General features: G+C 41.6%; 2 long non-coding RNA genes across 3 annotated transcripts in view; one reads left to right on the top strand and one right to left on the bottom strand.

Moving 5' to 3' along the window:
- Positions 1–26,110, top strand: part of LOC309635489 — a 456,622-nt gene that overhangs the window by 387,811 nt on the left and 42,701 nt on the right. The window lies entirely within an intron of this gene.
- On the bottom strand, positions 12,643–25,389 carry LOC309635482. 2 transcript variants are annotated; one of them, XR_014248850.1, is made up of 2 exons: positions 24,976–25,389; positions 12,643–22,391 (listed from the first exon to the last, which is right to left on the bottom strand). It is a non-coding gene; the product is annotated as an uncharacterized lncRNA (long non-coding RNA). The 2 variants fall into 2 exon arrangements; XR_014248851.1 differs by having other exon boundaries at positions 25,016–25,389.

Here is a 26,110-nt window from a genome sequence, read left to right as displayed (position 1 = left end):
ATGCCAAAGAGGTGGTGGTGCAGGACCAACATAATTCCAGCAAAGTCTTACAGTATATGCCTGGTATTCCTCAGGCCCTAAGCCGTCTTTGAAAGGTTTTAGGCAGAGTAGTAACATTATTACATTTGTGCTTTTAGAAGATCCCTAAGGCTGCAGTAGGGAGAATAGTTTGGAGGGAGCAAGATTAAAAAATAGGAAGGAAACTGATACAATGGTTCAGGAAGTTGGTGATGAGGAGATCTAAGAGGTGAACAGATGCAAAATATATTTAGGAGGTAGAATTGAGGGGTGACTAATAGGATGGTGACTGATAGGATTCTGGCTGCATAGACGGTGATGCTGTTTACTGAGACCAGTAATCCAAGTGACTGCGTGTGTGTGTGTGTGTGTGTTTCGTGAGGGGTGACAACTTGGACCTCTTCCGTTTGAGGTGTCTCTGGACAGAGAAAAGAGGTCCAGTTTGCTGTTTGAAGTTCAGGACAGACATCTAAGCAAAAACTATACATTTGGGAGTTGTATTAATCAGAACTTGTGTTCAGCTCCTGTAACATCAACCCAACCACATTGCTTTGACTAAATGCGGTTTGTTGCTCTTTGCTGCTATAGTTATTGAAAACTCTTGACATAACACAAAGTCTGAAGGTAAGTAGAGTAAGGCTGTTAGCAGTCAGCAGTTCAGCAGTTCCACAGTCATTTAGGTCCCAGGTCCGCTCTGTCAGTCTGCTCTGGCTCTCCTTACTGGGAAGCTTGCATCCTCAGAGCCAGTTGTGGTCCTACAATGGCTGCTGCAGCTCCAGCTTCCTACCTTCATTCCATATAGGCAGGAGAAAGAGCAAAAAAGGATGAGAGTAGCATCTGTGTTAGGACAGCAAAACTTCCCCAGAAATCCCTACCGACTGCTGCTTATGCCTCATTGGCCAAGTCTGGTCGCATGGCAATCCTTAGCTCCACAGGAGGCTGGGAAATGTAATTTTTTAAAATTAGGTTCCGATATGTTATATATATTTTACCACAATAAAAAAAACAACACTTTAATGCTAAAAAAAAAAAATTAGGTTCCGAGCCTGTTTGAAAGAAAGAAGAGGAGAATGATTATCGAGAGCGCTGCACAGAGATGATGATTAAAACCATGAAAGTAGAGGAAATTATCCTGGGACTGGGAGTTGAGAAGGAAAAACGACAGAGGCAGAATCCTGATGAATGTGGAGACGACCAGGAAGGGAAAAAGGAGAGGGATTAAGGAGCCTGAGAAAGAGCAGCCAGTGAGATAGGAGCAAAGCCAGAAGGATGGTGTGCATGCAAGTCAAGGGAAATGAATGTTTCAGGAAGGAAGGAGTGGCCCCCAGTTTCCAGTGCTGCAAGGAAGGCTGCAAGACAAGGCTGAGGAGGGACCACAGGTGTCGGGAGCTTCAGAGAGCTGGGCCAGTGGATAGTTGGGTCACAAGCCTGTTAAGTGGGCTGGAGAGTAAATGAGGGTCAGAGTGAGGTCTTTAGCTGGAAGATGATGAGGGTAAGAGGCTGAGGGAGAGGTTTGTTTAAGAAAGGAGAGACTTGAATATGTTTAAATGATGTAGGGAAGAGGCAGTAGAAGAAGAGAAATTGAAGAGTCTGAAGAAAAAAAGATGATGCTTGCTGGAGAAGGTGGGAAGGATTGGGGTTCAGAACAAGAGGGCAGCCAAGGACCAGAGGACAGATAGGCCTCCATGGAGACAAGAGGATGGGGGAAGAGCTGAGTGAGATGTGGATGTTTGTGGGTTTAGTGGGGGTTCCTGAGTGAAGACTTCCTTTTTTTCTGAAAATAGGAGGAGTAGGTCACCTGTTTAAGGAAAGTGGATGTTTGGTGGGATCCAGGGATTTCAGAGAAACTTAGTAGAAAATGAGAGAGGCTTCTGAGGAGGGGCAGACAGAAAGATTTGAGGAAGGATTGGGAGCCCAGGTGAGGATGGCCAACCAGAGTCAGAGTTACAGCTCAAATGGCACAGCCTTCATCAGTCCTCAGCGGCTGGGGTAAGTCCAGGTGCAGAGAGCACAGACAGTAGGATCGATCAAAATTTGAGGGTTTGCTAGAAAGGCATGATAGAAAAACAATAGTGCAGAGGATTGAAGAATATTGGAAAGAAATCACTGAGGTGTCGTATCATGAGTCTTGGGTGGTAGGGGAGAGAAGTGACAGCTGGAAGGGCCAGTAGATGGGAAGAAAGGAGAAGGTAAGGGTGAGGCTGGAGGGCCCTCATTGACCGCAGAAGACAGGAATGGTTGCACGTGGCTACGGTCAGACAGAGGGATGTATCCACGGGAGTGAGTGGTCAAGATGACATGAAGGAATCAGTGGCCCTTGCAGTGAGGAAGTCAGGGCCAAGAGGCCAGTGGGAGGATGGGTCACCCCATGAAGTATGGCAGGACTTGGCTGAGCCAGGTGCTAACGTCTTTGGTAGACCTTTCACTCCGAGCTGTTTTGAATTGATGTTACCTTTCTTGAAAAGATCAGGGAGCCCTAGAGAAAGGTGAACAGAAAAGAAATTAATTTCTTGGCCTGTCACCCAATGCCTGCCCTATTTGTTCCAGAACCATCTATTTTTTTAAAAATCTGCAGGTGTTCCCTGGTGGCAGAGTGGTTAAGAATCCGCCTGCCACTGCAGGGGACACGGGTTTGAGCCCTGGTCCGGGAAGATCCCACATGCCGCGGAGCAACTAAGCCTGTGCACCACAATTACTGAGCCTGTGCTCTAGAGCCCGCGAGCCACAACTACTGAAGCCCGAGCACCTAGAGCCCACTGAAGTGGGAAGCCACTGCAGTGAGAATCCGGCACACCGCAGTGAAGAGTAGCCCCCGCTCGCCTCAACTAGAGAAAGCCCGTGCACAGCAACGAAGACCCAACGCAGCCAAAAAAAAGAAAAAAAAGAATATATAAAATAAATGAAATTTTTAAAATGTTAAAAAAAAATCTGCAATTTTCCAAGGGCTTCTTGCTCCTATTTGCATCTGCAGCCTCAGCCCTGAGACCTCTGTCCTCAGACAGTGTCCCCTACCACACTATAAAAATTTGTGATAGGAACCTATGTGTTAGCACAAGACACAGTGGAGCATACTTTAATGATGGAGGCCAAGACCCTTATAGATGATGGTGACAAGGAGTCTTATCTCCCCTTAGTTGTCCAATCCATAAATTGAAGGTGGGAGGGAGAGGACAGTTGTTTAGTAGGTAACCTCCCAGAGCCCTTCTAACCCTGACTGCCTGTGAGTCAACCCTACTGTAATTTCTCCAAATGGAAGAAGTCGGTTTTGCCAAAGAAGAAAGTCCAGATATGGCCAATAAGACATCAGAGGGAGGAGGCCAATCAGAGAGGTTAAGAGCAAGGTCAGACTGCCTAGGTTCAACCCCAGCTTTGCCCCTGAAAGCTCTGTCCACTAGGGGAACTGTGGACTATGTGCAAATATGAAAATCACTTGACAGTGAAAAATTATTTCTTCTGAAATAATCTCATGTGAACTGACTTTCACAAAGCTATGCATTTGTAGAACAAATGTGGAAAGTAGGCTCAGAGGGAGTCCCTCTCCGCATAAGTGGTAGAATCAGAAGTGTTAGCTTTATGTCCAGACCTTTGTGTCTCAATCGTCCACCCAAGACTGGAGAGTCACAAACACACGGATTTGGCGGTCCTCTAAGCCCCTGGGACCCCTATGTTCAGGCCCTGCCGGGAAGGACCCTGATAGGAACCCCTAGGAAGGGGAGAAAGAGGCACCTGCCCCACCCACCGGAAGCAGAGCAGAGCACAGGTGGATGCTGCAGGCATCACAGGTGCCTCTGCCTATCCCCCTCATGGCTCTGGGGACTTTTCCCTGGTCCTGTGGGAGAACCTGGCCTTCCCTGGGGAGCAGTGTGGGCCAGCTGCTGCCGCATGCACACACTGCCATCTAGAGGCAGCCGGCTGAACTGAGTTTACGGAGCCACGGCTGGCTGTGTTGGGGCAGGAGAAAAGGGCTTTCGGTCTTGGTCTGAAGATTCCTTCCTGGAGCACTTGTTCTCCTGGCTCCCTCTTCCAGTTACCCACTCAGGCAGCACCACGTATTGTAGTGGCAGGACCACACACCTACTCCTCTGAGTGTCCTGATCTCCCCTCCCTGTAATTGTTGCTGCTCTTCCCCACGCCCCCATCTCCACAGGGTCTCTGAGGTCTCTGCTGTTCCTGTGTCTTTAGATGTCTTCCCTGGCCACACTTCATGTTTATCACCAGACTTGCTCTCTCCCCTGAGCCCCAGCCCCAGTCTAGAAGGAAAATCTGACCCCATCATCCCCTTCCCCCAGACCATGAGAAGTGCATTTCACTGAACATTCTTCAGAGGCCGACCACACCTGGTCACTATAACCACATCTGAGCAGGTCGCTGTAACCACATCTCTGACCACAGGCCTCCTTCACACTCGGTGACCCGGTCTGTCACCTCTGTGTAGTGGTGACCACACAGACTGCCCTTCAGGACCAGGTGTTGGAATCTGATAGGAGGAAATTGCCCCAGGCAGAAGGGAGCTACCTCAATCAGGGTTCTTGGGCCCAAAGCTCACCAAATCCCCCTTTGCTCATTTCTGGACAACTAATGAGTGATCCGGGCTCCAGCCTCCCCGTGGGGTCAATTGAGGCCTCCCTTGGAATAACCTCACAGTTCAATTTCTCCCCCCACTCTGTCCTGCTTCCCTCACTTCCTGCACATAAATCTCCAGATCACCCTCTGTTTTCTATCCACTTAGCCTCAGCACATGTCATCACCTGAGCTCAGAACATCTTTTGCCCATTCCCTTTGCCTGTGTGAGAACACTCAGGGAAGTAGAAACTAGCCAGCCTAGCTCCTCAGCCAGGCTCTTCAGGAGAATGGGCCTGGGTGTCCCCATGTCACCAGCTCCCAGAGGGTCACTCATGCTCTGGCACCAGTGTCTCACTTTGTTTCTCCTGCTCCAGCTGCTTCTGGCCAACTGGTCCCCAGCTTCCCCTCGGGCCCTGCCTGAGGTCTGCCCACTGTCTCCTCTGTGAGTCTTCAGCCCTTGCCCCCTTCATCTCTCAGAGGGGCACATTTATGTACCCCAAGAGTGAGATGCTGATTGCTTTGGTCAGCTGTCACCATCCACATCCCTTCTTGGGCAGAACTTTTGTGCCAGCCTTGCAGGTTGGCATACCTTGCGTGTCTGGCCAGCCCATGAGGTCCTGACTCAAGAGTCCAGGACCCACCTCTGGCCCAGTCACTCTGCCCAGGATGGAGAGTTTGGGGTACAGAGCTCTGGTGAGGCCAGAGGTGCATGGCCAGCTCTCTGAGATCCCCAGGAGAGGGCAGTGATGGGTGGCAAATGGGCACATAGTGTCGTGTCTATCGAGTCTACTGCTAGGGCTGCTGACTCGAGATAATAAACAAATTTAGACCTACACATTAGCATTTGTAACCGGTTTCAGTATGAGTATGCAGATCCGGTTTTGTGATGATTATATTCTTATCTGTTGATTTTTAAATGTGTTTGAAACATTTATGAGACTGAAGCATTAGAATTGGGAAGAGTGTAATTGATTACATTTAACTTCAATTGTTCAGGGAAATCTACTTTGTTAAAATTATAAAAAGTCAATTTGTTAGTTGTCGGAATAGTATGTGAATATTTAGAGAAATGTTAACTGTTTCAGTTTTCCTACATTGCACGTGAGACAAGGTGTGGAGTTGGCTATGTTTCTCTGTGGGTAAAGAGCTCCTTGGGCATTAAAGAACAGCTGTGGGGAGCCCATGGGGTGCTGGGAGCCAGTCCAGGGAGCGGGACCTTCACTGTCTATGCACCAGGAGGTGGGAGGGTGTCTGTCCTGTGCTCTGCCCCATGGCCCAGCTGGGGCCAGTGAGGGGCCTGACCCTGTGCACTAGGGTGAGGGGTTCACTGCTGGTGGCCCCCAGCCCTCACCCCACATAGGCCCAAAGTTACCCCAAGGTTCTCTTGAGTCACAAATGTTGGGATAGAAATGAGAGCCAGATAAGGGCAGCCGAGGCCTCTGCCTGGCAGATGCTTCAAAGGCTTTCTGCTTGAAAGGGCAAGCCGCACGGCCCACCCCAGGAGCTGGCTGTGTCTCCGGGCCCAGATCCCCAGCCCTTCCCGTCCAGAGGGCGCTGTCCTCCTCCTCCTTTTGAGTATGACCAGTGCTGGGGTAAGGGCCTGGTAGCAGAACTGGCCTTCTGTCCCCCTAAACAAGCGCAATCAGGAAGGGCACAAGGAAGGCCCAGTGCCAACTGGGTCCACTGGCAGGGAGAGCAGCTCTCCCAGCTGCTTATCTGAATTTGCATTCCTCTCCAGGCCTCTGCCTATGCAGGCCCACAGGGCTTCCCTGGCTCCTCAAACCATATTGATTTAATAGAGTTTAATGTGGCCCAACTTTCATGCCACATCTATAACCCTCTCTGAGGGGCTGAGGGTGAGGGCACAAAAAAACTTTTGATCAGTGAATCAGATATGGAGGTTTACTAAGTGCATAGGATAATGCTATTTTATTACTTTGTTAAAAATATTTACTTAGTTAATGCAGTCACATGTATTAAAGTTCAAAAGGGCATTAAAAGGGACATTTTCCTCTCACCTGTGTTCCCAGCCACCAGTACCCTATGCCTAGAAGCAAATACTGTTACTGGTTTTTCATGTATTTTCCTATCAATATGTTATGGCAGACACTGTTGGTTGAACCCTAAAATCCATTCTGTTTTCTTTTTTTAGGGATAGAGCCACCAAAGTTTGGCAACATATAAAGCCATCCATGAGAAAGACTACATTTCCCAACCACTCTTGCAGTTAAGTACAGGCATACCTCATTTTATTGAGCTTCACTTGATTGTGTTTTTTACAAATTGAAGGTTTGTAGGAACCTGCATCAAGCAAGTCTATGGGTGCCATTTTTCCAACAGCATTTGTTCACTTTGTGTCTCTATCACATTTTGGTAATCCTCGCAATATTTTAAACTTTTTCATTATTATTATATTTGTTATGGTGATCAGTGATCTTTGATGCTACTATTGCAAAAAGATTATGACTTGCAGAAGGCTCAGATGATGGTTAGCATTTTTTAGCAATATTTTTTAATTAAGGTATGTACACTGTTTTCTTTGACATAATGCTACTGTACACTTAACAGACTACAGTATAGTGTAAACATAACTTTTATATGCACTGCAAAACCAAAAAATTCATGTGACTTGCTTTTTTGCTATATTTACTTTATTGCAGTAATCTGAAACTGAACCCACAATATCTCCAAGGAATGCATGTACGGCCCTTAGTCCTGGCCAATGGGATGTGAGCAAAAGTGATATGTGCTTCTTCCAGGTCATACCTTAAGGGAAAGAAGTATGTTTAGCATTTGACAAAATTCAACATCCTTTCATGGTAAAAACTCAACAAATTAAGTATGGAAGGATTATTCCTCACCATAATAAAGGCCATATATGACAAGCCCATAGCTAACATCATACTCAATGGTGTAAAGTTAAAAGCCTCTCCTCTGAGATCAGGAACAAGACAAGGATGCCCACCATCACCATTTCTATTCAACATAGTACTGGAAATCTTAGTCATAGCAATTAGGCAAAAAAAAAGAAATAAAAGTCATCCAAATCAGAAAGAAAGAAGTAAAAGTATCTCTGTTTGCAGATGACATGATATAGAAAACCCTGAAGACCACCAAAAAAACTGCTAAAACTGATAAATGAATTCAGTAAAGTTGCAGGATACAAGATCAACATACAGAAATCAATTGCATTTCTATACACTAACAACAAACTATCTGAAAGAGAAAGAAAGCAATCTAAGCTTTCTAAGTTAATAGACATCTAAGGTAATAAACATCTGTAGAACACTCCATACAACAACTGCAGAATACATTCTTCTCAAGTGCCTATGAAACATTCTTCAGTAGAGACCATATGTTAGGCAATCAGATAAATCTTAAAAAATTAAAAGAATTGAAATCATACAAAAAAGTTTGTTCTCTGACCACAATGGAATGAAATTAGAAATCATTACCAGAAGGAAATTTGAGGAATTCACAATTATGTAGATATTAAACAACATGCTCCTAAATAACCAAGAGGTCAAAGAAGAAATCACAAGGGATATTAGGAAATATTTTGAGATGAATGAAAACAAAAACACAGCATACCAAAATTTATGCAACCAACACAGTGCTTAGATGGAAAATTATAGCTGTAAACATCTATATTTTAAAAAGAAAGATCTCAAATCAATAACCTAACCTTACACCTCAAGACACTAGAAAAAGAAGAGCAAGCCAAACCGGACACAAACAGAAGGAAGGAAATAATAAAGATTAGTGCCAAAATAAATGAAATAGAGAGTAAAAGAAATATAGAGAAGAAATCAACAAAACCAAAAGTTGATTCTTTGAAAGGATCAGCAAAATTGACAAATCTTTAGCTAGACTAGTAAAAAAAGTAAAAGACTCAAGTTGTTAAAATCATTAATAAAAGAAGGGCCTTTATTTTAGTTTCAGAAATAAAATGATTATAGCAAAAAAATAAAGCAATCGCATTTACAATAGCATCCCCAAAGAACAAAAAATATTTAGGAATAAATTGAACCAAGGAGAAAGACCTGTACACTGAGAAGTATAAGACATTGATGAAACAGACTGAAGAAGACACAAATAATGAAAAGGAAAAAGAAAAAAGAATAAGACACAAATAAACGGAAAGATATTCCATGTTCCTGGATTGGAAGAATTAATATTGTGAAAATGTCCATCCTGCCCAAAGGAATTTACAGATTCAATGCAATCCCCGTCAAATTTCCAATGGCATTTTTTAAGGACATAAGAAAAACTATCCTAAAACCCCAAATAGCCAAAGCAATCCTAAGAAAGAACAAATCTGGAGACATCACACTTCCTGATTTTGCACTATATTACAAAGCTATAGTAATCAAAATAGTATGGTACTGGCATAAAACAGGCACATAGACCAGTGGAACAGAATAGACAACAGATGACATGATAATCTATGTGGGTTTAAAACAGATATCAAGTTGAGGAAGGTCCCCTCTTTTCCTGTTTACTGAGGGGTTTTATTACGTGTAGGTTTTGGATCTTGTCAAATGCTTTTTTGCATCTATTGATTTGATCATGTGGCTTTTTTCTTTAGCCTGTTGATATGATAGGTTAAATGAATTGATTTTTGAATGTTGAACCAACCTTACATACTATGATAAATCCCACTTGTGGTGTATAATTCTTTTTATATATTGTTGAATTTGATTTGCTAATATTGTGTTGAGGATTTTTGCATCCATGTTCATGAGAGATATTGGTCTGTAGTTTTCTTGTAATGTCTTTGTCTGGTATTGGTATTAGGGTAATGCTGGTATCATAGAATGAGTTAGGAAGTATTCACTCTGCGTCTATCTTCTGAAAGAAATTGTAGAAAATTGGTATATTTTCTTATTTTTTTATTTATTTATTTATTTTTGGCTGCATTATGTCTTTGTTGTTGCGCATGGGCTTTCTCTAGTTGCAGCGAGCAGGGGCTACTCCTAGTTGCGGTGCCTGGGCTTCTCGTTGTGGTGGCTTCTCTTGTTACGGAGCACAGGCTCTAGGTGCGTGGGCTTCAGTAGTTGTGGCACGTGGGCTCAGTAGTTGTGGCTCATGGGCTCTAGAGCACAGGCTCAGTAGTTGTGGCGCATGGGCTTAGTTGCTCCGCAGCATGTGGGATCTTCCCGGACCAGGACTCGAACCCCTGTCCCCTGCACTGGCAGGCAGATTCTTAACCACTGTGCCACCAGGGAAGCCCGAAAATTGGCGTATTTTCTTCTTTAAGTGTTTGGTAGAATTCACCAGTGAACCCATCTGGGCCTAGTGCTTTACATTTGGAAAGTTATTAATTATTGATTCAATTTCTCTAATAAATATAGCCTCTTCAAATTGTCTATCTCTTCTTGTGTGAGTTTTGGCAGATTATATCTTTTGTGGAAATGGTCCATTTCATCTGGTTATCAAATTTGTGCATATAGAGTTGTTCATAGTATTTCCTTATTATCCTTTTAATGGCCATGGGATCTATAGTGATGTCCCTTCTTTCATTTCTGATGTTAGTAATTTGTGTCCTCTCCCTTTTTTTCTTAGTTAGCCTGGCTAGAGGCTTATCAATTTTATTGATATTTTCAAAGGATAAACTTTTGGTTTAGTTGATTTTCTCTATTGATTTCCTATTTTCAATTTACTTGATTTCTGTTCTAATTTTTATTTCTTTTTTTCTTCTTACCTTGAATTTAATTTACTCTTCTTTCTCTAGTTTCTTAAGGTGGAAGTTTAATTATTGATTTTAGATCTTTCTTCTTTTCTAATATGTGCATTCAGTGCTATAAATTTTGCTCTAATCACTGCTTTCACTGCACCCCACAAATTTTGTTAAGTTATATTTTCATTTTCATTTAGTTAAACATATTTTTGAGATTTCTTCTTTGACCCATGTGTTATTTAGAAGTGTGTTGTTTAATCTTCAAGTATTTGGGGATTTCCAGATATCTTTGTGTTATTGATTACTAGTTTAATTCCACTGCAGTCTGAGAGCAGACACTGTATGATTTCTTTTCTTGAAGAACAGAAGTTACGTTTGATGGCCCAGACTATGCTCTATCTTGGTGAGTGTTCCATGTTAGCTTGAGGAGATTGTATATTCTGCTGTTGGACAAAGCAGTCTATCAATGTCCATTATATACATTTGATTGATGACTGTTTTTGATTTCAACTATGTCCTTACTGGTTTTTTGCCTGCTGGATCTATCCATTTTCTGATAGATGGGTGTTGAAGCCTCCAACTGTAATGATGGATTCATCTGTTTCTCCTTGCAGTTCTATTGATGTTTGTCTCATGTATTTTGGTGCTCTGTTGTTAGGCGCATACATATTAGGATTGTTTTGTCTTCTTAGAGAATTTACCCCTTTATCGTTATGCAGTGCCCTTCTTTTTCCCTGATAACGTTCCTTGCTCAAAGTTTGCTCTGTCTGAAATTAATATAGATACTTCTGCTTTCTTTGGATTAGCGTTAGCATTATATGTATTTCTCCATCCATTTATTTATGTTTTTCTTTTAATATTTTTAAATTAAATTTATTTATTTATTTTTGGCTGCATTGGGTCTTTGTTGCTGCACGTGGGCTTTCTCTAGTTGCGGCGAGCGGGGGCTACTCTTTGTTGCGGTGTGTGGGCTTCTCATTGCAGTGCCTTCTCTTTGTTGCAGAGCACAGGCTCTAGGCACATGGGCTTCAGTGGTTGTGGCATGCAGACTCAGTAGTTGTGGCTCGCGGGCTCTAGAGCACAGGCTCAGTAGTTGTGGCGCACGGGCTTAGTAACTCCGCGGCATGTGGCATCTTCCCAGACCAGGGCTCGAACCTGTGTCCCCTGCATTGGCAGGCAGATTTTTAACCACTGTGCCACCAGGGAAGTCCCTATTTGTTTTTAATGTATACACGTCTTTATATTTAAAGTGGGTTTCTTGTAGATAACATATAGTTGGGTCTTGTTTTTTGGTCCACTCTTGACAATCTTCTGTCTTTTATTGGTGTATTTCAACCATTGACATTTAAAGTGATTATTGATATAGTTGGATTAATTTCTACCATATTAGTTTTTATTTGTTGCCTTTTTTATATTGTTCCTATTTTTGTCTTCCACTTTTTTGCTGCCTTTTATAGTTTTAATTGAACATTTTATATGATTCTGTTTTCTTTCATTTCTTAGTATATCAATCCTTCTTTGTTTACTTTTTTTAATGGTTGCCCCAGAGTTTGCAGTATACATTTGCAATTAATCCAAGTGCACTTTCAAATAACACTATGCCACTTCATGGTGCAGTGTGAGTACCTTGCAATAATAAAATAATTAGAATTCCTGCCTCCCATCATTGTATCATTGCTGTCATTCACTTCACTTATACATAGCATATATATAAGCATCCATAATTGAATATATTTTTACTATTATTATTTTAAACAAACTTATCTGTTAATCAATTAAGAATAAGAAAAATAGGGCTTCCCTGGTGGCGCAGTGGTTGAGAATCTGCCTGCCAATGCAGGGCACACGGGTTCGAGCCCTGGTCTGGGAAGATCCCACATGCCGCGGAGCAACTGGGCCCGTGAGCCACAATTACTGAGCCTGCGGGTCTGGAGCCTGTGCTCCGCAACAAGAGAGGCCGCGACAGTGAGAGGCCCGCGCACCGCGATGAAGAGTGGCCCCCACTTGCCACAACTAGAGAGAAAGCCCTCGCAAAGAAACGAAGACCCAACACAGCCATTAATTAATTAATTAACTAACTAATTAATTAATTAATTAAAAAAGAATAAGAAAAATAAAAGTTTTTATTTTCCCTTCACTTATTCCTTCTCCAATGCTCTATTTTCTTTATGTAGATCTGAGTTTCTGACTATATCATTTTCCTTCTCTCTGAAGAACTTCTTTTAACATTGATTGCTATGCAGATATACTGGCAACAAAGTCCCTCAATTTATGTTTGTTTGAGAAAGTCTTTATTTCTCCTTCATTTTTGTCAGATACAGAATTCAATGTTGGTGTTTTTTTCCTCCACCACTTACTCACTTTCTTCCTTCCTTCCTTCCTTCCTTCCTTCCTTCCTTCCTTCCTTTCTTTCTTTCTTTCTTTCTTTCTTTCTTTTTCTTCCTTCCTTCCTTCCTTTCTTTCTTTTTCTTTTCTCTCTCTCTCTTTCTTTCTTTCTTCCTTCCTTTCATCCTTGATTTCTTTCCTTATTTATTCTATTTTTTTTGGCTGCACTGTGCAGCATGTGGGATCTTAGCTCCCTGACCAGGGATCGAAACTGCGCCCCCTGCAGTGGAAGCATGGAGTCTTAACCACTGACCGTCAGGGAAGTCCCTCCCCCAACACTTTAAAAATTACACTCTACTCTCTTCTTGCTTACATGGTTTCTGAGGAAAAGTTGGATGTAATTCTTATCTTTGTTCTTCTATAGGTAAGGTGTTTTCTCCCCTGATTTTTCAAGATTTTTCTTTTTGATTTTCTGCAGTTTTAATATGATATACCTAGGTGTAGGGTGTTTTTTGTTCTGTTGTTTTGTTTTTGCATTTATCCTGCTTGGTGTTCTCTGAGGTTCCTTGTTCTGTGGTTTGGTGTCTGACATTAATTTGGGGGAAATTCTCAGTCATTACAGCTTCAAACATTCTTTTGTTTCTCTATTCTCCTTCTGGTATTCCCATTATGCATATGTTACACCTAATTTTTAGTTGTCCCACAGTTCCTGGATATTCTGTTCTACTATTTTCAGTGTGTGTGTTTTTCTTTTTTTTTTGCTTTGCTTTTCAGTTTGGGAAGTTTCTTTTTTTTTTTTTTTTAATTTTTGGATTTTATTTTATTTATTTTTTATACAGCAGGTTCTTATTAGTTATCTATTTTATACATTTTAGTGTATATGTCAATCAAAATCTCCCAATTCATCCTACCACCACCACTGCCTCCGCCACTTTCCCCCCTTGGTGTCCATATGTTTGTCTCTACATCTGTGTCTCTATTTCTGCCCGGCAAACCTGTACATCTGTACCATTTTTCTGGGTTCCACATATATACGTTAATATACGATATTTGTTTTTCTCGTTCTGACTTACTTCACTCTGTATGACAGTCTCTAGATCCATCCACGTCTCTACAAATGACCCAAGTTCGTTCCTTTTTATGTCTGAGTAATATTCCATTGTATATATGTACTACATCTTCTTTATCCATTCTTCTGTCAATGGGCATTTAGGTTGCTTCCATGACCTGGCTATTGTAAATAGTGCTGCTATGAACATTGAGGTGCATGTGTCTTTTTGAATTATGGTTTTCTCTGGGTATATGCCCAGTAGTGGGATTGCTGGGTCATATGGTAATTCTATTTTTAGTTTTTTAAGGAACCTCCATACTGTTCTCCATAGTGGCTGTATCAATTTACATTCCCACCAACAGTGCAAGAGGGTTCCCTTTTCTCCACACCCTCTCCAGCATTTGTTGTTTGTAGATTTTCTGATGATGCCCATTCTAACTGGTGTGAGGTGATACCTCATTGTAGTTTTGATTTGCATTTCTCTAATAATTAGTGATGTTGAGCAGCTTTTCATTTGCTTCTTGGCCATCTGTATGTCTTCTTTGGGGAAATGTCTATTTAGGTCTTCAGCCCATTTTTGGATTGGGTTGTTTGTTTTTTTAATATTGAGCTGCATGAGCTCTTTATATATTTTGGAAATTAATCCTTTGTCCATTGATTCGTTTGCAAATATTTTCTCCCATTCTGAGGGTTGTCTTTTCATCTTGTTTGTAGTTTCCTTTGCTTTGCAAAAGCTTTGAAGTTTCATTAGGTCCCATTTGTTTATTTTTGTTTTTATTTCCATTACTCTAGGAGGTGGATCCAAAAAGGTCTTGCTGTGATTTATGTCAAAGAGTGTTCTTCCTATGTTTTGCTCTAAGACTTTTATAGTGTCTGGTCTTACATTTAGGTCTGTAATCCATTTTGAGTTTATTTTTGTGTATGGTGTTAGGGAGTGTTCTAATTTCATTCTTTTACCTGTAGCTGTCTAGGTTTCCCAGCACCACTTATTGAAGAGACTGTCTTTCCTCCATTGTATATCCTTGCCTCCATTGTCATAGATTAGTTGACCATAGGTGCGTGGGTTTATCTCTGGGCTTTCTATCCTGTTCCATTGATCTATATTTTTGTTTTTGTGCCAGTACCATATTGTGTTGATTACTGTAGCTTTTCAGTATAGTCTGAAGTCAGGGAGTCTGATTCCTCCAGCTCCATTTTTTTCCCTCAAGACTGCTTTGGCTATTCAGGGTCTTTTGTGTCTCCATACAAATTTTAAGATTTTTTGTTCGAGTTCTGTAAAAAATGCCATTGGTAGTTTGATAGGGATTGCATTGAATCTGTAGATTGCTTTGGGTAGTACAGTCATTTCCACAATATTGATTCTTCCAATCCAAGAACATGATATATCTCTCCATCTGTTTGTGTCATCTTTGATTTCTTTCATCAGTGTCTTATAGTTTTCTGAGTACAGGTCTTTTACCTCCTTAGGTAGGTTTATTCCTAGGTATTTTATTCTTTTTGTTGCAATGGTAAATGGGATTGTTTCCTTAATTTCTCTTTCTGATCTTTCATTGTTAGTGTATAGGAATGCAAGAGATTTCTGTGCATTAATTTTGTATCCTGCAACTTTACCAAATTCATTGATTAGCTCTAGTAGTTTTCTGGTGGCATCTTTAGGATTCTCTATGTATAGTATCATGTCATCTGCAAACAGTGACAGTTTTACTTCTTCTTTTCCAATTTGTATTCCTTTTATTTCTTTTTCTTCTCTGATTGCCATGGCTAGGACTTCCAAAACTATGTTGAATAATAGTGGCGAGACTGGACATCTTTGTCTTGTTCCTGATCTTAGAGGAAATGCTTTCAGTGTTTCACCATTGAGAATGATGTTTGCTGTGGGTTTGTCATATATGGCCTTTCTTATGTTGAGGTAGGTTCCCTCTATGCCCACTTTCTGGAGAGTTTTTAATCATAAATGGGTGTTGAATTTTGTCAGAAGCTTTTTCTGCATCTATTGAGATGATCATATGGTTTTTATTCTTCAATTTGTTAATATGGTGCATCACATTGATTGATTTGCTTATATTGAAGAATCCTTGCATCCCTGGGATAAATCCCACTTGATCATGGTGTATGATCCCTTCAGTGTGCTGTTGTATTCTGTTTGCTAGTATTTTGTAGAGGATTTTTTCATGTATATTCATCAGTGATATTGGCCTGTAATTTTCTTTTTTTGTCTTATCTTCATCCAGTTTTGGAATCAGGGTGATGGTGGCCTCATAGAATGAGTTTGGCAGTGTTCCTTCCTCTGCAATTTTTTGGAAGAGTTTGAGAAGGATGGGTGTTAGCTCTTCTCTAAATGTTTGATAGAATTCACCTGTGAAGCCATCTGGTCCTGGACTTTTGTTTGTGGGAAGATTTTTAATCACAGTTTCAATTTCATTACTTGTGATTGGTCTGTTCATATTTTCTATTTCTTCCTGGTTCAGTCTTGGAAGATTATACCTTTCTAAGAATTTGTCCATTTCTTCCAGGTTGTCCATTTTATTGGCATAGAGTTGCTTGTAGTAGTCTCTTAGGATGCTTTGTATTTCTGTGGTGTCCATTGAAACTTCTCCTTTTTCATTTATAATTTTATTGATATGAGTCCTCTCCCTCTTTTTCTTGATGAGTCTGGCTAATGGTTTATCAATTTTGTTTATCTTCTCAAAGAACCAGTTTTTAGTTTTATTGATATTTGCTGTTGTTTTCTTTGTTTCTATTTCATTTATTTCTGCTGTGATCTTTATGATTTCTTTCCTTCTACTAACTTTGGGTTTTGTTTGTTCTTCTTTCTCTAGTTCCTTTAGATGTAAGGTTAGATTGTTTATTTGAGATTTTTCTTGTTTCTTGAGGTAGGCTTGTATTGCTATAAACTTCCCTCTTAGAAATGCTTTTTCTGAATCCCATAGGTTTTGGATCGTCGTGTTTTCATTGTCATTTGTCTCTAGGAATTTTTTGATTTCCCTTTGATTTCTTCAGTGATCTCTTGGTTATTTAGTATCGTGTTTAGCCTCCATGTGTTTGTGTTTTTTACATTTTTTTCCCCCATAATTGGTTTCTAGTTTCATAGCATTCTGGTCAGAAAAGGTGCTTGATATGATTTCAGTTTTCTTAAATTTACTGAGGCTTGATTTGTGACCCAAGATGTGATCTATCCTGGAGAATGTTCCATGTGCACTTGAGAAGAAAGTGTAATCTGCTGTTTTTGGATGGAATGTCCTATAAATATCAATTAAATCTATCTGGTCTATTGTGTCATTTAAAGCTTGTGTTTCCTTATTAATTTTCAGTCTGGATGATCTGTTCATTGGTGTAAGTGAGGTGTTAAAGTCCCCCACTATTATTTTGTTACTGTCGATTTCCTCTTTCATAGCTGTTAGCAGTTGCCTTATGTATTGAGGTACTCCTATGTTGGGTGCATATATATTTATAATTGTTATATCTTCTTCTTGGATTGATCCCTTGATCATTATGTAGTGTCCTTCCTTGTCTCTTGTAACATTCTTTATTTTAAAGTCTATTTTATCTGATATGAGTATTGCTACTCCAGCTTTCTTTTGATTTCCATTTGCATGGAATATCTTTTTCCATCCCCTCACTTTCAGTCTGTATGTGTCCCTAGGTCTGAAGTGGGTCTCTTGTAGACAGCAAATATATGGGTCTTGTTTTTGTATCCATTCAGCAAGCCTGTGTCTTTTGGTTGGAGCATTTAATCCATTCACGTTTAAGGTAATTATCGATATGTATGTTCCTATGACCATTTTCTTAATTGTTATGGGTTTGTTTTTGTAGGTCCTTTTCTTCTCTTGTGTTTTCCACTTAGAGAAGTTCCTTTAGCATTTGTTGTAGAGCTTGTTTGGTGGTGCTGAATTCTCTTAGCTTTTGCTTGTCTGTAAAGCTTTTGATTTCTCTGTCAAATCTGAATGAGATCCTTGCCGGGTAGAGTAATCTTGGTTGTAGGTTCTTCCCTTTCATCACTTTAAATATATCGTGCCACTCCCTTCTGGCTTGTAGAGTTTCTGCTGAGAAATCAGTTGTTAACCTTATGGGGGTTCCCTTGTATGTTTTTTGTCATTTTTCTCTCATTGCTTTCAATAATTTTTCTTTGTCTTTAATTTTTGTCAGTTTGATTACTATGTGTCTCAGCCTGTTTCTCCTTGGGTTTATCCTGCCTGGGACTCTCTGCACTTCCTGGACTTGGGTAGCTACTTCCTTTCCAATGTTAGGGAAGTTTTTGACTATAATCTCTTCAAATATTTTCTCTGGTCCTTTTTCTCTCTCTTCTCCTTCTGGGACCCCTGTAATGTGAATGTTGTTGGGTTTAATGTTGTCCCAGAGGTCTCTTAGGCTGTCTTCATTTCTTTTCATTCTTTTTTCTTTATTCTGTTCCACAGCAGTGAATTCCACCATTTTGTCTTCCAGGTCACTTATCTGTTCTTCTGCCTCAGTTATTCTGCTATTGATTCCTTCTAGTGTATTTTTCATTTCAGTTATTGTATTGTTCATCTCTGTTTGTTTGTCCTTTAATTCTTCTAGGTGTTTGTTCTTTAATTCTTCTAGGTCTTTGTTAAACATTTCTTGCATCTTCTCGATCTTTGCCTCCATTCTTTTTCTGAGGTCTTGGATCATCTTCACTATCATTATTCTGAATTCTTTTTCTGGAAGCTTGCCTATCTCCACTTCACTTAGTTGTTTTTATGGGGTTTTATCTTGTTCCTTCATCTGGTACAAAGTCCTCTGCCTTTTCATTTTGTATATTTTTCTGTGAATGTGGTTTTCCTTCCACAGACCGCAGAATTGTAGTTCTTCTTGCTTCTGCTGTCTGCCGTCTGGTGGATGAGGCTCTTCAGTTTTGGAAGTTTCTATTGAGATATCCTCAAGCACAGAGGTTCTTTTCTCAGCTGTGTCCAATCTATTAGAAAGCTCATCAAAGGCATTCTTCATTTCTGTTCCAGTGTTTTTTATCTCTAGCTTTTCTTTTTTATTCTTTCTTAGAATATCCACCTCTCTGCTTACATTATATATCTGTTGTTTCATGCTGTCTGCTTTATCCATAAGAGCCCTTAGCATAGTAATCATAGTTATTTTAAATTCCAGATCTGATAATTCCAGTCATCCCTGCCATATCTGAGTCTGGTTCTGAGGCTCATTTTTGTCTCTTCAAACTATGATTTTTGTATTTTAGTATGCTTTGTAATTTTTTTTTTTTTGATTGCAGGGCATAGTATGCTGGGTAAAAGGAATTGCTGTTAGAAATTTAGTAATGTGGGGGTGGGGTGGAGGGAGTGTTCTTAGTCCTGTGATTAAGTCTGAGTCTTTTACTGAGCGTGTGCACCTGGACTGTGAACTTCCCAAGTGCTTTTTAGTACCCCATCCCCGCATAGGTGGGACAGGATGGCTAGAGTGGGCTGTAGTTAGGGATTTCCCTTCTCCCACATGGAAGACTAGAGCCTGCTGGAGTAGGGTATTTCTTTTCCCCCATGCCAGCTAGGTTCTGGTTAGATAGCTCTGGCATATTTCAAAATGGTTGCTTTTCCCCTCCCCCTGCCAGAAGCATGAGGGGATTTTTCTCCAATACTTACTGTGAGAACCTGGTCAAGTTTCTGGAGGTAAAACTCACAAAAGTGTGGGGACTCCCTGTGACTTAGTCCCCTGGAGCTTTTGACTCGAAGACTTGCCCACACTGAGCCTCCAGCAATTCATCAATTACAGTTTAGGTATTCCTGTCCTAGAACTGGTGCCCACAGAGGTTTCTACACATGGATTTCTGCTTCAGTAAGTTGTAATTCTCTGTATTAGCCTGTTGGACTCTCCACTTTTGGGGCCAGCAGTTTTCCCTGTTGCCTCATTTCTTTTAAAGATCTAAGAAGAGTTGTTGATTTTCTAACTTACTCAGTTTTTTACTTGTTAGGATAGAGTATTAACTTCCAAGCTCTTTACATGGGGGGACTGGAAACTGGAATTCTGTTAACCTTTTATTGATTTGTAGGAACTGGTATTTGAAAAACCAACCTTTTGTAGTTTGAATTGCAAGTGTTTTTTCCCTGTTGTTTATTGGCCTTTTGGCTTTTCTTATGGCTGTTTTTGCCATCCAAGCTCTATTATTTATTTAGGAACAGGCTCTATACTGGGTGCGGAGGAAACCAGGATGAACAAGACCAACAATTCCCTGCTTTCCTGGAATGTCCAGTCCATTGATCCAAGGAGGGCTGGTTCTGTAACAACAGCATAGAGATCTGGGCTATAGGTTTGACCTGACGAACGAATTATACAGGGCTTGTAGCTACCAAATCTAGAATAGCCCATGGATGGCACAGATGAAGAAATAGGCCTAGAGAAGGAAGAGACCAGCACAAGGTTTCATAGCAAATTGGTGTACCAGCTCTGGAGGCTTAGTTCAGAGCTCTTTTCTTTCCATCAAAAAGCTGCTCCTGACCAGTTTGGGTCCTATAACATCATCTCCCCAGAATTCTGTTTTCCCCCATAAAGTGAGGGGTAGTATCAAGATTTTAACTGACTCAGTCTGTACTGAGGGAGCATTTGGAGTAGGAAATGGAACCAGAATGTCTTGCTGGATGTAGAGAGTAGTTCGAGGCATCATCTGCTGGGAGGAAGCTTGTAAGGAGCTGCCCTATGGACTGAGCCAGAGAGGCATTTCCAGGGACTTGGCCTCTCCCACTGGCCACACCGCGACCACTCCCATTCTAACTAGGCTGGACCAGCCCTGAGCAAGTACTTCTGTAATGAGAAACTTCTCTTATCAACTCTTTGGTTACTGTGAAGCAACAAAGATAGGATAAGTGCTTATTTCTTTATTCTTTTCCAGGTTTTAAAATGAATTGATTTCTTAGTATCATCCAATGATTTTTTTTTTAATTTATTTATTTTTAAAATTTATTTATTTATTTATTTATTTTTGGCTGTGTTGGGTCTTCGTTTCTGTGTGAGGGCTTTCTCTAGTTTCGGCAAGCGGGGGCCACTCTTCATCGCGGTGCGCGGGCCTCTCACTGTCGCGGCCTCTCTTGTTGCGGAGCACAGGCTCCAGACGCGCAGGCTCAGTAATTGTGGCTCACGGACCTAGTTGCTCCACGGCATGTGGGATCTTCCCAGACCAGGGCTCGAACCCGTGTGCCCTGCATTGGCAGGCAGATTCTCAACCACTGCACCACCAGGGAAGCCCGATTTTTTTATTTTTAAAGGATCATTATGAACTTATGGATTTAAACATATCTGATGTGTTTTAATCCATTTTAACTAAAGATGCTCATATTGTCCCATCTTTAGCAAGAAAGAACCTCTTCAAGGTGGATCCTGGGTCCTTTCTTTCTACAAGCCTTCAGTAGTGTTTGGGAGCTTGCTTGACAACCGATATGACAAGATGTTCCAGGCTCATCTTGTACATTCTCTGCCCTAAGCTTGTAATCAGCCATTTCTCCGAGGAGGTCCTTTTGGATGTCAGAAGACCACAGTCTGGGCTCATCTGCCTCTTGGGAGAGTTTCTTCATGTTTCCTGGCTGAACAACATGGAAATTAGGGCATGGGTGTCTCTTGCCTCGCTCTAAAACAGATACTCTATTCAAGCCTTAGATATAAGAGGGGAAAATTCCTTGTACTTCTCTAAGATATCACAGTTGTTTCTCAATTTAAGGCAGTGGTTTTCCACCTTGCCTACATACTAGAACCCCCTAGGGAGCTTTAAAAAAAATACTGGATCCATCCTGGATGCATGCCCAGAGATTCTGGTTTAACTGGACTAGGATCTGGCCTGGGCAATAGAATTTGTAAAAGTGTGAAGCAACCACAACCAGATGGTGTGGAACCTTGGCTGCACATTGTTTATCATTCCATATGTGTTTTTACACTTTACTACCTTGTGTATGGAGTTTTAAAGGTTACTGTTGTGCAGTCTTAAAAATTTATATAAATTGTATCCTACTGAGTATACCACTGGGAGCTTGTTTTTACCTAGCATTGTTTTGATGCATCCCAGTTGATACTTACACCTCTGGTTCATTCATTGTAACTATTATAGCTGGTTAAAACCTTACTTCTACACCATCATTTTCTGCTTTTACTGCAAAATTCATGTGCAGTTAGTGGTTCAGGTCAAAAGCCGTGGAGTCATCCTTGACTCCTCTTTTTTTTATGTCCCAAATCCATTCATTTGGAAATCCCCTTAGCTCTGTCTTCAAATATATCTGACAATTTCTCATCACCTCCACTTCTACCACTGGGTTCCAGCCATCATAATCTTTTGCCTGGATTATTGCAGTAGCATCCTAAGTGGTCTCCCTGGTTGATCTCCTATAATTGATTGTCTCGAAGCAGTCAGGATAATATAAATCAGATCATTCCTCTTCTCAAAACCCTCCAATGGATTCCCATCTCTCTTAGTAAAATCAAGTTTTACCTGGGCCTGCCAGAACATGGCATGCATTTCTACCATCTCACCACCTTCTGATCTTGTTACTGAGTCCAAAATCGTACCGCTCGATGCCACATGTCAGGCCATTAAATCGAGAGAGGAGTTGTTGGGGCAAGGAATAGCAACTTTATTCAGAAAGCCAGCAGAACAAGATGGTGGACTAGTGTCCCAAAGAACCATCTTACCCAAGTTAGAATTTGGGCTTCTTTTATACTAAAAGGGGAGGCAGGTAGCTGGTGGTTGCATACTTCTTGATGCAGGAATCCTTTGTTCTTGCAGCTGTCCACAGAGGTCTGGTTACACTGTTCCTATAAATTTCCAACAAGATAATTGCTATTTTTTATTCTGCAACTTTTTAAAAAAATTTTTTTAAATTTTTGGCTGCGTTGGGTCTTTTTTGCTGCACGCGGGCTTTCTCTAGTTGTGGCGAGAGGGAGCTACTCTTCGTTGCGGTGCGCGGGCTTCTCATTGCAGTGGCTTCTCTTGTTGCAGAGCATGGGCTCTAGGCGCACGGGCTTCAGTAGTTGTGGCACGCAGCCTCAGTAGTTGTGGCTTGCGGGTTCTAGAGCACAGGCTCAGTAGTTGTGGTGCTGTGGTGCACAGGCTTAGTTGATCCACGGCATGTGGGATCTTCCTGAACCAGGGCTCAAATCCATGTCCCCTGCATTGGCAGGCGGATTCTTAACCACTGCGCCACCAGGCAAGTCATATTCTGCAACTTTTTAAAGGTCAAAGCCTTAAGAATGGGCTATCCTGTATACTTCAGGCTATAGGCAACATTCTTTTACAAAGGTGCAGAGCCAGCATGACTAAGCACAGGCCACAGAGCACAAGAGTTAGCGCTAAAGGAATAGATCCAGTATGGAGTCAGGCTTGTTCTCCTGTTACAATCTCATCTACCTCTGCTCCTCACTCATGTTGCTGTAGACACATTTGCTTTCTTTTTGTTCCTTGAACATAATCCCATCCCCACCTCTGGACCTTTGGATTTGCTGTTTCCTCATTGAGCTGAAAAGGGTACTGCTTTTGAGAAATCAGTGTATTGGGGAAAGAAACACAGAATCAGGAAAACAAAACAGACCAGCCTCTCACCTGTTTTCCCATGCCGATTTACTTTTCCTCTGGTTACCTCTTGGTTCAGGGGCTTGATCCTATCTGAAATGACCTCTTTACACTGGCCACCTACCCAAATCTTCTCCATCTTGAAGGTTCAGTTCCAGCCCAGGCTCCCTCTACATCCATGTCCATACCATCCCTGACCTTTGCCATCCAAAGACTATTTTCCAAAACTCATCAGAGATCACCAGGGACAGCCTGGTTCTGGGTAAGTTCTCGTAAGTTGTGAGCGCTGGTCTTCCAGACTTGATGCTAAATTCTTTTAAGATGGTTCTCAACTTTGGTTGCATATTGGAATCACCCAGGAGCTTTAAGAAATGTTGTTGCCTGAGTCCCATCCCTGAGACTCTGATTTAATGGGCCTGGGTGTGTGGCCGGGACATCAGAATTTTTTAAAACCCCCTCAGGTGATTCTACTGTGCATCCATATTGAGAACCATCAACTTTCCTACAAGGACTGTCTCTTGTATTCTCTCAGTAGTTTGAATTATTATGGATTCTCGATTAGTTTATAAAATAAAGACAAGAGCACCTGCTAATGCTTGTCAAAGGCTAATCACAGCAATCAGTCCCCCCACCTGCTTTCTGTAATTTTCCACTACTCTGACTCTGCTCAAGCCCCCGCTTGTCTCCCCTCCCACTTCATTTTCCCTTTAAAATTCCAGTCACCTTTGTACAGAGCCTGCCTGAATTCAGTTCTATACTGAGGGCTCTCCCCTAACTACAGGAGTTACCAAGTAAAATCTGTCTACACTGCCTTTAACTAGTGTTTGGCTTTTCTTTAACCATCTCCATTTAACAAGATCCTTAGGTGATTTGCATGTATATGAAAGTTGGAGAAGCACTGTTTCATAATACTTATCATTCCCTAAATGACTTCTAATAAACAGCCCTCAATTATAGACAGGAATTATTATGCCCATTCTACCATTGAGAGATTAGGGTCAGAGCTTTGCTCAAAGTCACACAGTTAAACTAGAACTTGAACCCACCTCAGAACTCAGTCTGGTGCTCTTTCCATAATGCCATGCTAACTGGGGAGAGAAGACACAATGCACGTAAAGACCCAGGAATAAAACAGCTGGTGAAGGAGATCACAATAAGGTTCCTCTCTAAACATCCAATGCAGCAATGTCCTTGCAGGCTCTGCTCTTCTTTGGTTGCAGGAGAACTGTTTCAGAATCAAGTGTCTTCTAGGCACCAAAGAATTCTCAGCTGGGGGCTTCCCTGGTGGCTCAGTGGTTAAGAATCTCCCTGCCAATGCAGGGGACACGGGTTCGAGCCCTGGTCCGGGAAGATCCCACATGCCGCAGAGCAACTAAGCCCGTGTGCCACAACTACTGAGCCTGCGCTCTAGAGCCCACGTGCCACAACTACTGAGCCTGCGTGCCTAGAGCCCGTGCTCTGCAACAAGAGAAGCCACCGCAATGAGAAGCCCACGCACTGCAACGAAGAGTAGCCCCTGCTCGCCACAACTAGAGAAAACCAGTGTGCAGCAACAAAGACCAAACACAGCCAAAAAAAATAAAATAAATAAATTAAAAAAAAAAAAAAAGAATTCTCATCTGGGTTATCCTATCAATAGCTGGAGTCCCAGAGATCACAGCTACTGGGGGCTGAGTCACTGTACTGACCCTCTTCAAGTACTAAAAAGCGCTGCCTCAACATCTGCAGAAGCCCAGTGCTTCAGGGGCCCCTGCACATACCACATAGCTGCCACCACATGAAGTCAGACCCAGTCCTGGTCTTAGTCCTGAACTAGCTGCCCCTACTTACTGTACACTCAGTGTCGACACGCCTGCCTTCCCAGCTTTACCTCCAACCTCAGTCTTCATCCTTGCTTTCCTGGATAAACACTGACTCCCCTCCTCCTGGCTGCTTTGGTTCCTTGGGTAAATACAATAGTTTCCCCTTATCTGTGGTTTTGCTTTCCACCCTTTCAGTTTCCCACAGTCAACTGCCCTCTGAAAACATTACATGGAAAATTCCAGAAAAAAACAATTTATAAGTTTTAAATCACACACCATTCTGAGTAGCATGATAAAATCTCGTGCTGTCCCACTCTGTCCTGCCTGGGATCCCCAGCCATCAACATCGTGTGCTGCTGACATCCAGCCACTGACATTGTCATGGCTCAGTAATCCAGGATCACCTGAAGCAGACAATCCTCCCTCTGACTTAGTGTCAAAAGGTCAGTAGTAAAAAAAAAAAAAGAAAGGTCAGTAGTAGTCTAACCCTACATCACAATGCCTACGTCATTCACCTCGCTTCATCTCAGCACGTAATCATCTCACATCATCACAAGAAGGATAAGTATGATGTTTTGAGAGACCACAGTCACATAACTTTTATCACAGTATAGTAATTGTTCTATTTTATTAATTATTGTTAATCTCTTATTGTGTCTAATTTATAAATTAAAATAATAGGTATGTATGTATAGGAAAAAACACAGTATGCGTAGTGTTCAATACCTTCCATGGTTTCAGGCATCCACAGGGAGTCTTGGAACATATACATATGAGGGGACCACTGTACTCTTCTTCTCTGGACTCCCATCCCCGCCTTCCTACTCCTGGGCCAATTTGGTGCCTTGAGAAGACTCCCTAGGGCAGAGCTCCCTTCAGGCTCTTGCTGACCTCATACTTACTCACATGACAAAATTTCAAAGACAACAAACCAATGAACTAAGTTACATTTCATCTTCTCTGTCCTTTTTCCTCCTCAGTCACCAAATTAGGCTAGAAAACCATCAATAGGAAAGCAGCTACCAATTTTAAATGCCAAGTCATTCCTCTAGGAAAGACAGCAAAATCACTAACATGAATGACAGGATGAACTTTTCTGGGCATTTGGAAACCTCTTAGATCATTAGAACTAGAGGAACTCCTCCCCCGACCCTACCCCATAC

This window comes from Balaenoptera borealis, assembly GCF_965194805.1.
Source record: "Balaenoptera borealis genome assembly, chromosome: 10".
Lineage (NCBI taxonomy): Eukaryota > Metazoa > Chordata > Mammalia > Artiodactyla > Balaenopteridae > Balaenoptera > Balaenoptera borealis.
Note: the sequence above shows the minus strand (reverse complement) of the source record. Positions and strands in the feature narration are given on the sequence as shown.